The sequence below is a fragment of the Rhincodon typus genome, chromosome 2 (genome assembly GCF_021869965.1).
Source record: "Rhincodon typus isolate 14 chromosome 2, sRhiTyp1.1, whole genome shotgun sequence".
In the NCBI taxonomy this organism is placed as follows: domain Eukaryota; kingdom Metazoa; phylum Chordata; class Chondrichthyes; order Orectolobiformes; family Rhincodontidae; genus Rhincodon; species Rhincodon typus.
In genome coordinates, this window is record NC_063333.1 from 33,113,467 (window position 1) to 33,124,348 (window position 10,882).

Genomic DNA, 10,882 nt, shown 5'->3' on the forward strand with positions numbered 1-10,882 from the left:
ATGCTTTTCATTGTCTGTACCACATGAAACATAGTTGGTAAGACTACCATTTGTTGCCCATCCCTAACTGCTCTTGAACTGAGAGACTTGATAGACTATCCCAGTGAGTAGTTAAGACACAACTACATCAATATGGATCTGGAGCCACATGTAAATGAGATCAGGTGAAGATCATAGAATCCCTACAGTGTGGAAACAGGCCCTTCGGCCCAACAACTTCACACCAACCCTCAGAGCATCCCACCCAGACCTATCCACCTATAACCCACTGAATCTACACATCCCTGAACACTATAGGCAATTTAGCATGGTCAATCCACCTAGTCTGCACATGTTTGGACTGTGGGAGGAAACTGGAGCACCCGGAGGAAACCCACGCAGACACGGGGAAAATGTGCAAACTCCACACAGACAGTCGCCCGAGGGTGGAATCGAACACGGGTCCCTGGCGCTGTGAGGCAGCAGTGCTAGCCACTGAGCCACTGTGCCACCCCAAACATGGCAGATTACCTTTCCTGAAGTCTACTAGTAATGGTGATTACGAAACTAGTAAGTGTTGTAAAACCTAAAGATAGGGTTATACAACACTCAATAGTTTCCTTGTCACCATTACTAACCCAAAAGGGAGAAAATTGTTGAATGAGACCTACTGGTCAAACTCATCTTGTATACTTCAAAATGGAGGTCCCAAACATTTGATTCCAAATATTACTGGTTTTTCCTCTTTGAAGACCAGCTTTATATTCCAGATTTATTTGTTGGAATTTAAATTTCACCAACTGCCATAGAGTCCCCAGAGCAGTCAGTACGTCTAGTAACATGACCATTACACATGAAACTTGATTGCTGAGATGAGACCTAAAACAGATATTAGACCCTTTATTGATGACTATAAGCAGTCAAATGCCAACTTCAGGCGGGTGTTTAGGGGTGTCGAGAAAATTGTTCAGGCATCTTTTGAGTGCAGGCTATTTGTCCCCAGAATCTGCATCTCTCTAAATAAGTAGATGAGTTAAACTGAACAAAATGTTGCTTTATACAAGAGCCCATGTTGTCACGGAGAGGAAGCCAGCTATGCTGTACTCTTAACAGACTCGAGCACTGTACTAAAACAAAGTTGCTGGAAAAGCTCAGCAGGTCTGGCAGCAACTGTGGAGGAGAAAACAGAGTTAACGTTTCGGGTCCGGTGACCCTTCCTCAGAACTTCCTCTAGCACTGTACTGTTGTCTCAATTACAGCTATACAATTTACAGTGCATATTGTGGGGCATGTTTGATTTATACCAGAGTCTCGTGAGGATCAGTCACATTGCAGGATGCATTTAAAATAAAATTCTTGTACCCTCACCATGGCATTAGAAATGTCTGTATCCAAATGGTCCAAAAAGAAATCATTTTCAAAACTAAGGGAGTGAAGAAGGAGCTTCAGGGTAAAATTACATTACAAAACTAATGGAGTAAATTGCCTTGGAGCTTCTCCAACACTTGATGTAACTTAAACATAAACTCCACTTCGAGACATAAGTGAGATTTACACCAAAATTTCATCGATATTACAGCAACAGAGCAGGAGGAACTGCAAGGAATCCTAGATAAGATGGAAAGTACTGAAATTGTAAATTTTACAAAAAAATAACAAATTCTGCCAGAATTCTGGCTTTGAATCATAACTGATGCTGCTGCCAAACTGTAGTGAGCAGTCTGTGTATCGCTAAACATAATGTGTAGGTTATCCTCGGGACACAGTGGTGCCTACAAAAGTTGAGCAAATAAAGTGTCTGACCAGCAAGTAAATAAACCCAGGCTCTCCAGAGTCAGAGAGTACTGTATATGCTTGTACTTACAAATTTGCACTGTTGATGATAAAAATGGGAATACACACAGCTTTGTATAAAGCATCAACTCCCCTTTATTTCAAACTATCACCATGACCTTAAGGGGATGTGTAGTGCGAATGAGGCCAAACCATCCATGTTTATTTACATATGGAGATAGTTCCTTGCAGTAATTACTGGCTGCGATAAACACCTTCATCTCATAAAAAAGAATCTCACTGTTTCCATAACCCCTACCTCCCAAATAAATGATCGCCGCTACGCTCGGTGTACAATGTACCCTCCCTTCTCTTGGTGTTTTACCACGCACTTACCTACACTTCCTGCCAAGTTACACATGCTAATCCATCCAGAGGCACACACTGTACAAACAATCATCTCTCCGTGCATCTGTATACGGTCTCAGACATATTGTGCACTTTGTATTTTAAGAAGGCCATAACCTGACACAGGGCAATGAAGGCCAACTTTCCTGTTGCTTTTACTCAGATGGGTGTGCCTTTCTGTAACGCTTCAGGCAGGAGGCATTAACTGTTTTTCTTCTCATGTACGCTCTATAAGGTCAGACTAATGTTCTGGCTTTATTTAAGAAAGGCAGTAAGGAGAAGCCTAGGAACTATAGACCAGTGAGTCTAACATCAATGGTCGGTAGGTTGTTTGAGGGGTATCTGAGGGATAGGATTTATATCCATTTGGAGAGGCAAGGACTGATTAGGAATAGTCAGCATGACTTTGTACATGGGAAATCATGTCTCATAAACTTGAGTTTTGGAGGATGTAACTAAAAAGATTGAGGGCACAGCAGTAAATGTTGTCTACAAGAATTTTACTGAAGCCTTTGCCAAGGTTCCACATGGTAGACTAAGTAGTAAAGTTAGATCACATGGAATTCAGGGAGAGCTTCCCGATTGGAACAAGAATTGCCTTGACAGTAGGAGACGGTGGGTAATGATGGAGGGTTGTTTTTCAGACTGGAGGCCTGTGGCCATCGGTGTGCCACAAGGATCGGTGCTGGATCCATTTTGTTTATTATTTATATAAATAATTTGGATGAGAATTTAGGAGGCATGGTTAGTAAATTTGTGGATGACACCAGAATTGTTGATATAGTAGACAATGAAGGTTTTCTAAGATTAAAAAGGGATCTTGATCAATTGGGCCAATGGGCTGAGGAATGGCAGACAGAATTTAATTTGGATAAATGTGAGGTATTGCATTTTGATAAACCAAACAAGCGCAGGACTTGTACAATTAATGGTAGCATCCTGGGTAGTGTTGCAGAATGAGAGACCGAGGGGTTCAGGTACATGGTTCTTTAAAGTTGCAACACAGGTAGACAGGGTGGTTAAGAAGGCATTCAGCACACTTCCTTCATTGCTCAGACCAGTGAGTATTGAATTTGGGATGTTATGTTGAGGTTGTACAGGACATTGGTGAGGCCACTTTTGGAATACTGTGTATTGCTCTGGTTGCCCTGCCATAAGAAGGATATTATTAAATTGGAGAGGATTCAGAAAATATTTACCAGGATATTGCTGGGAATGGAAGACTTGAGTTATAAGGATAGGCTGGATAGGCTAGGACTTTTCTCACTGGAGCATTGGAGATCGAGGGGTGACCTAAGAGATTTAAAAAATCATGATGGGCATTGGAAAGGTGAATAGCAAAGGTCTTTTCCCTAGCGTGGGGGAGTTCAAAATTAGGGGACATATTTTTAAAGTGAGAGGGGAAAGATTTAAAAGGGACCTGAGGGGCAACTTTTTCACACAGAGGGTGTCATATATTGAATGAACTGCCAGAGGAAGAGGTAGATTCAGAAACAGTTGCAATATTTAAAAGAAATTTGGACAGGTACATGAATAGGAAAGGTTTAGAGGGATATGGACCAAATGCAGGCAAATGGGACTAGTTTAGTTTGGGAAACTTGGTCAGTATGGATGTGTTGGACCCAAGGGTCTGTTTCTGTGCTGAATGACTCTATGACTTTCGATGAGAACAGACAATTCAGAAGTTTGCTTCTTCAACAGACCATGTAAAATTATTTGATTATGAGTTATACCCCACTTAACTAACCCCTTGAGAGAAAGTCTAAACAAATGGTCTGATATCACTGAAGGTAACCAACTAAAAGTCTAGAATATTTATTTACTGTTTTACCTCCTCTGAGCCTGTCAGAACAGGATTGGTTTGGATAGGAGGGCAACTCAAAAGAGCATTGTGGTTGGAACTGTTAAAATTGCGACAGAATAGAGATGTGATCGGAGAAAGTCTGACGCTTGAGTTTAATATTTACAACTTTTCAAAGCTCATTTAAGACCTAAATAAATGATAACCTTGCAATATATAAAAATGCAACAATTCATATTTACTTTAAAAAGCTGCATCCCCAGCAAATAAGCTGCCTATTAAGTCCACAAGAGGACAGTCCCATTCATTGTACAGTTTCAAAAATATTATTAGGCACAAATTTCAGATTCAATCCATTTTGTTGCACTGGACATTGATGTGACCAGTTTCCTCCCACAGGGTATTTAAACAGATTCTACAACACTTACGTTATGCCTCATGACATAGGAAATTTAACGTAGATATTGTGGTGTTGAAGAATCCAATAGACATTTATTGTAGCTAACTGTTATATACAATCATTGTATTCCTCAGGCATACAGGGAAAGGGGAACTGAAAAGAAATGCTGAGGGCACAGAGACGGCACAGCTGACATTTCATCGTAAATGTAAGTGTATGTTTGTAAATGTTTTATATATATTCACTTGTGGGACATGGGTGTCGCTGGCTGGCCAGCATTTATTGCCCATCCCTAGTGGCCCTTGAGAAGGTGGTGGTGAGCTGCCTCCTTGAACCGCTGCAGTCCATGTGATGTAGGTTGATCCACAATGCCCTCAGAGAAGGAATTCCAGGATTTTGATCCAGTGACAGTGAAGGAATGGCAAAATATTCCCAAGTCAGGATGGTGATTGGCTTGGAGGGGAACTTGCAGGTGGTTCCCATATATCTATTGCCCTTGTCCTCCTTGATAGAAGTGGTCATGGATTTGGAAGGTGCTGTCTGAGGATCTTTGGTGAATTTCTGCTGTGCATCATATAGATAGTACACACTGCTGCTACTGAACATCAGTGATGGAGGCAGTGAATAATTGTGGACGTGATGCCAATTAAGTAGGACTGCTTTTTCTTAGATGGTGTCAATCTTCTTGAGTGTTGTTGGAGCTGCACTTATCCAGGCAAGTGGGATGTATACCTTCACTCACTTGTGCTTTGTAGAGGAAGGATAGGTTTTGGTGAGTCAGGAGGTGAGTTACTCGCTGCAGTATTCCTAGCCTCTGACCTGCTCTTGTAGCCACTGTGAGTCCAGTTGTGCTTCTGGTCAATGGTAACCTCAAAGAAGTTGAGAGTGGAGGATTCAGTATGGTTAACAGCATTGAATGTCAAGGGGCAGTGATTAGGTTGTCTCTTATTGGAAATAGTCATAGTCTGGCATTTGTGTGGCACGAATATTACTTGTCATTTCCCGTATATTGATTGGGACTCACTTAGTGTCAGGAGCTTGGATGGGAGAGAATTTGTTAGGTGTCCAGGATGGTTTTCTTGAAACAATAAGCAAATAGTCCAACTCGGGAAGGGGCTATGCTAGACCTAGCATTGGGAAATTAGCCTTAATGAGCCAGGGGATTGAAGTTGCAGTGGGAGAGCATTTTGGGAACAGTGAGCTTAATTCTGTAAGTTTTAAGTCACTTATGGATAAGGATAAGAGTAATTCTGGGTGAAAGTACTACATTGGGGGAAGGCTAACTACCACAATATTAGGCAGAAACTGCAGATAGTAGATTGGGGCAGCTGTTTGAGGGTAATGTGGGAATGTGGGAATGTTTTAAAGGCCAGTTGATTAGAGTTTAGGATCAGCATGTTCCTGTGAAAATGAAGGATGAGGATGGCAAGATTTGGGAACCTTGTATGATAATAGAAATTAAGGGCTTAGTCAAAAAGGAAAAGGAGGCATATATAAGATTTAGGAAACTGAAGACAGGCAGCACCTTTGAAGAATACAAAGATAGCAGCAAATAACTCAAACAAGGAATTAGGAGGGGTAAAAAGGGCCATGAAATGTCTTTGACAAACAGGATTAAGGGAAGTCTCAAGTCGTTTTATACATATACAGGAGCAAGAGGATAGCTGAGAAAGGGTGGGTCCACTCAAGGACAAAGGAGGGAATTTAACCATGAAGCCAAAGGAAATGGGTGAGGTCCTTAATGAATACGTTGCATCGATATTCACAAAGGAGAAGGACATGGTAAATGGTGAGTCTCAGGAGGAGTATGTTGATAGTCTGAGCCATGTTAATGTAAAAAAGGAGGTAGTGTTAGGTGTTTTGAAAAGTGTTAAGGTGGACAAATTTCCAGGACCTGATGGGATCTATCCCAGAATGTTGAGGGAGGCAGTGAGGAAACTGCTGAGGTCTCAAACAAAATCTTTGTATCCCCTTTAGTCACAGAAGAGGTCCCAGAGGACTAGAGAATAACCAAATTTGTGCCTTTGTTTTAAAACAGCAACATGGATAATTTAGGAAATTACAGGCCAGTGAGCCTAATGCGAATGTTAAGAAATTTTTGGAGAAGATTCTCAGGAATAGGATGCATGCATATTTGGAAAAATATGGATTTATTAGCATCAAGCAGCATGGCTTTTTGCAGGAAGGCCTTGTCTTACAAAGTTAAATGAGATTTTGAGGAAGTGATGAAGATGATAGATGGGGGCAGGGCAGTAGATGCTGTCTATATGAACTTCAGCAAGGCCTTTGGTAAGGTCCATCATAGCAGGCTGATCCAAAAGATGAAGTCACATGGGATCCACAGTGTGCTGGTAAGACGAATACAGAACTGGCTTGGTCATAGAAGACAGAGAGTAGCGGTGGAAAGATATTTTTCTGACTGGAGATCTGTGACCAGCGGTATTCCCCAGAGATGAGTGTTGGGACCCATGTTGTTTCTAATTAATATAAATGATTTGGAGGAGAATGCAGGTGATCTGATTAATACGTTTGTGGACAACACAAAGACTGGGGGAAAGCTGCGGATAATGAGGAGGATTGCCAGAGGATACGGCAGGATATAGATAAGCTGCAGACTTGGATGGAGAAATGGCAGATAGAGTTTAATTCAAGAAGGCATATGGTATGCTTGCTTTCATCGGCCAAAAAAATTGGTGAGTCATGTTTCAGCTGTATAGAACTTTAGTTAGACCACATTTGGAATATGGCATACAGTTCTAGTTGCCACACTACCAGAAGGATGTGGAAGCTTTAGAGACGATACGCAAATGGTTCAACACGATGTTGCCTGGTCTCGAGGGTATTAGCTATGAGGAGAAATTAGACAAACTTGGTTTGTTTTCACTTGAAGGTTGAAGGATGAGGGGGTGACCTGATAGAAGTTTACAAAATTGTGAGAGGATGGCTAGAATGGATAGTCAAAGTCTTTTTCCCAGGGTAGCACTGTCAATTACCAGGGGACATTGGTTTAAGGTAAAAGAGGGAAAGTTTAAAGGAGACGTGAGAGGCAAGTTATTTTCGCAAAGAGTCATAATTACCTAGAATCTGCTGCCAGGGGAGTTAGTGGAGGTGGATACAATAGCAATATTGTGGACAGACACATGAATAGGCAGGGAGCAGAGGAATACAAACAGCACAGAGGCAAAATGTTTACAGTTTAGAAAGACATTATGTATTGGTGCAGTCTTGGTGGGCTGAAGGTCCTGTTCCTGAGCTGTACTGTTCTTTGTTCTTTTATCTTTAAGGAGTGCTACTCCTTCTCCAATACCGGTGTAGCCTAACACCTTCTCATTGTTCAATGTGGAGCCACCAGATATAGGAGACCCTACCAATGGTTGAAAATGTCCACTTTTATTCAATAACAACAAAGCAACCAAAAATATAAACAACTATAAGCTGCATTTGCTTCTGGGAGCAAGCAGGGACCATTTCCCCTTTCAGCAAAAACAATTTTATAGTCAGTGTTTGCTCACTGCAGTCAGCTCTCCTCCATTGGAACTTGGTATCAGTTTAGTCCTGTTTCGCTTGTTGCACCCAGCACTGCAATGGTCTGCTGAGCTGAAGGTGATGTTACTCTTGTTCGATGCCCCATCTTCAGAATCCTGCGGCTGTTCTTCCAGCTCTTCAGGATCCATCATACACCCTCTTTATCTGCTCCAACTGAGAAGAGCACACCGTGCTAGGATTATGCAGCACACTGTGTCCGGGCTGTACTGCAAGAGGCTCCAGATCAATCCAAATACAGGGAGCTCATCTTCAAGAGACCTATCATCTGCTCTAGTAGCAGAAAAGGCAGTATTGTATCTATGCTCAGCCTCACTCAGAGATATACATAACAGAGTCAATGGCCATGTTTGCAGAGGATAGCCCTTGTCTCCCACTCAAGTCAAGTTGCCATAGTCTTACCAGACCTTAGGGCTGCTCTCTCATTGGAGAAAGATGACTAGTGATGATTTGACCTGAGGGCCAACATATCTCACGCACGGGAAGAGGATGAGAATGAGACCCCTTCATAGTAACCTTAGGCAGTGTTGAAATTGAACCATGCTGTTGGTATCACACTGCTTCGCAAACCAACCATCCAACCAACTGAGCTAAACCGACCCCCGTCTGTCTCCTAGCAACCATCCTTGTAAAACATTCTAAACAGGACCACATCATACACTGGGCCACATCCTAACCTAGGCCACATCCAAACACACCCAGCCCTTGAAATGAAGTAAGAACATGATGGTTTTCAAGGATATAGGCACCATGGTAGCTCCCAGGGTGCCTCATGCAGACCTCTAAGATGTGGTAGCGATAATCACGGATGAGTTGTACTTTGTCATAATGGAATCCTTTTCTGTTGATGAAGTCAGCCATATTATGATACGGCATTCCCAACACAATGTATGTTTTGCCTATAGTGGCCTGAACCTGGGGAATGCCAGCGTCATTGGCAAATCCTACAGATGTCATCCCAGGGAAATGAGGCGAACTGCTGTGATCTGGAACAAACTGCATCAATAACAGCCTCGATTCATTTGCGGTCAAAAGTTGTGAGATCCCACGCAGGTGCCCAGTGGATCTTTGGAAGCAGCCAATTACATAAAGGTTTAGAGCAGCTGTCACCTTGACTACCAATGGGACAGGATGGCCACCTGTCCCTTCAGGTAGGTCACAGGTCCCGGTCCAGTAACAGGGTTCGTTCAGTGATAGTGTCTCAGGACATTGTCAGTCTGTGGTGACACAGTGCCTCATTCATTAGGAGAAAATAGCATTGAGGACAATATCAATATAGATCACCTGCAGATCCCAAAGGGACATTCAGCTGCAAAACCTTCGTGTGGAGGCTGTTTTTCTTTTATTCATTTATGGGATGAGAGCCTCACTGACCAGGCAGCATTTATTGCCCATCCCTAATTGCCCAGAGGGCAGTTAACAGTCAACCACATTGCTGTGGGTCCAGAGTCACATTTAGGCCAGACCCGGGAAAGATGGCAGTTTCCTTCTCTAATGGACATTAGTGAACCAGAGGGGTTTTTCCTGACAATTGATGATGGAATCATAGTCAACATTAGACTTCCAGACATTTTTGCTTTTAATTCAAATTTCACCATTTTCCACAGTGGGGTTTGAACCTGGGTCCCCAGAACATTATCTGGGTCTCTGGATTAACAAGCCAGCGATAATACCACTAGGCCGTTGAAAGAAAAGTCTTATGATGATGATTAAGAGTGGTAGCAACCACCAATAAAACAAAGTTGTCAGCCAAGAGCAACATGTGCCTCTCCAGACAGGAATATGATCTCAGATCAGGATGTTGGAAGTTGCTGTTGCTCCTGGGCTTCCTGGCACCTTTGTTCCTCCTCCATTTCTCTGCATCTTCATTGCAGGCAGCAACAATGCTGATAGAGATAGTAGGAACTGCAGATGCTGGAGAATCTGGGATAACAAGGTGGAGAGGTGGATGAACACAGCAGGCCAAGCAGCATCAGAGGAGCAGGAAGGCTGACGTTTCGGGCCTAGACCCTTCTTCAGAAATGGGGGAGGGGAAGGGGGTTCTGAAATAAATAGGGAGAGAGGGGGAGGCGAATAGAAGATGGATAGAGGAGAAGATAGGTGGAGAGGAGACAGACAGGTCAAAGAGGCGGGGATGGAACCAGTAAAGGTGAGTGTAGGTGGGGAGATAGGTCAGTCCAGGGAGGACGGACAGGTCAGGGGGCGGGATGAGGTTAGTAGGTAGGAGTTGGGGGTGGGGCTTGAGGTGGGAGGAGGGGATAGGTGGAAGGAAGGACAGGTTAGGGAGGTGGGGATGAGCTGGGCTGGTTTTGGGATGCGGTTGGGAGAGGGGAGATTTTGAAACTTGTGAAGTCCACATTGATACCATTGGGCTGCAGGGTACCCAAGCCGAATATGAGTTGCTGTTCCTGCAACCTTCGGGTAGCATCGTTGTGGCAATGCAGGAGGCCCAGGATGGACACATCGTCTGCGGAATGGGAGGGGGAGTTGAAATGGTTCGCGACTGGGAGATGCAGTTGTTTAGTGCGAACCGAGCATAGGTGTTCTGCAAAGCGGTCCCCAAGCCTCCACTTGGTTTCCCCGATGTAGAGGAGGCCACAATGGAAACAGCGGATGCAGTATACCACATGAGCAGACGTGCAGGTGAACATCTGCTTGATGTGGAAAGTCTTCTTGGGGCCTGTGATGGGGGTGAGGAGGTAGGTGTAGGGGCAGGTGTAGCACTTCCTGCGGTTGCAGGGAAAAGTGCCGGGTGAGGTGGGGCTGGAGGGGAGTGTGGAGCGGACAAGGGAGTCACGGAGAGAGTGGTCCCTCCGGAAAGCAGATAAGGGTGGGGAGGGAAAAATGTCTTTGGTGGTGGGGTCGGATTGCAGATGGCGGAAATGTCGGAGGATGATGCGTTGGATCCGGAGGTTGGTGGGGTGGTACGTGAGGACGAGGGGGATTCTGTTTTTGTTGTTATTGCGGGGAGGGGGTGT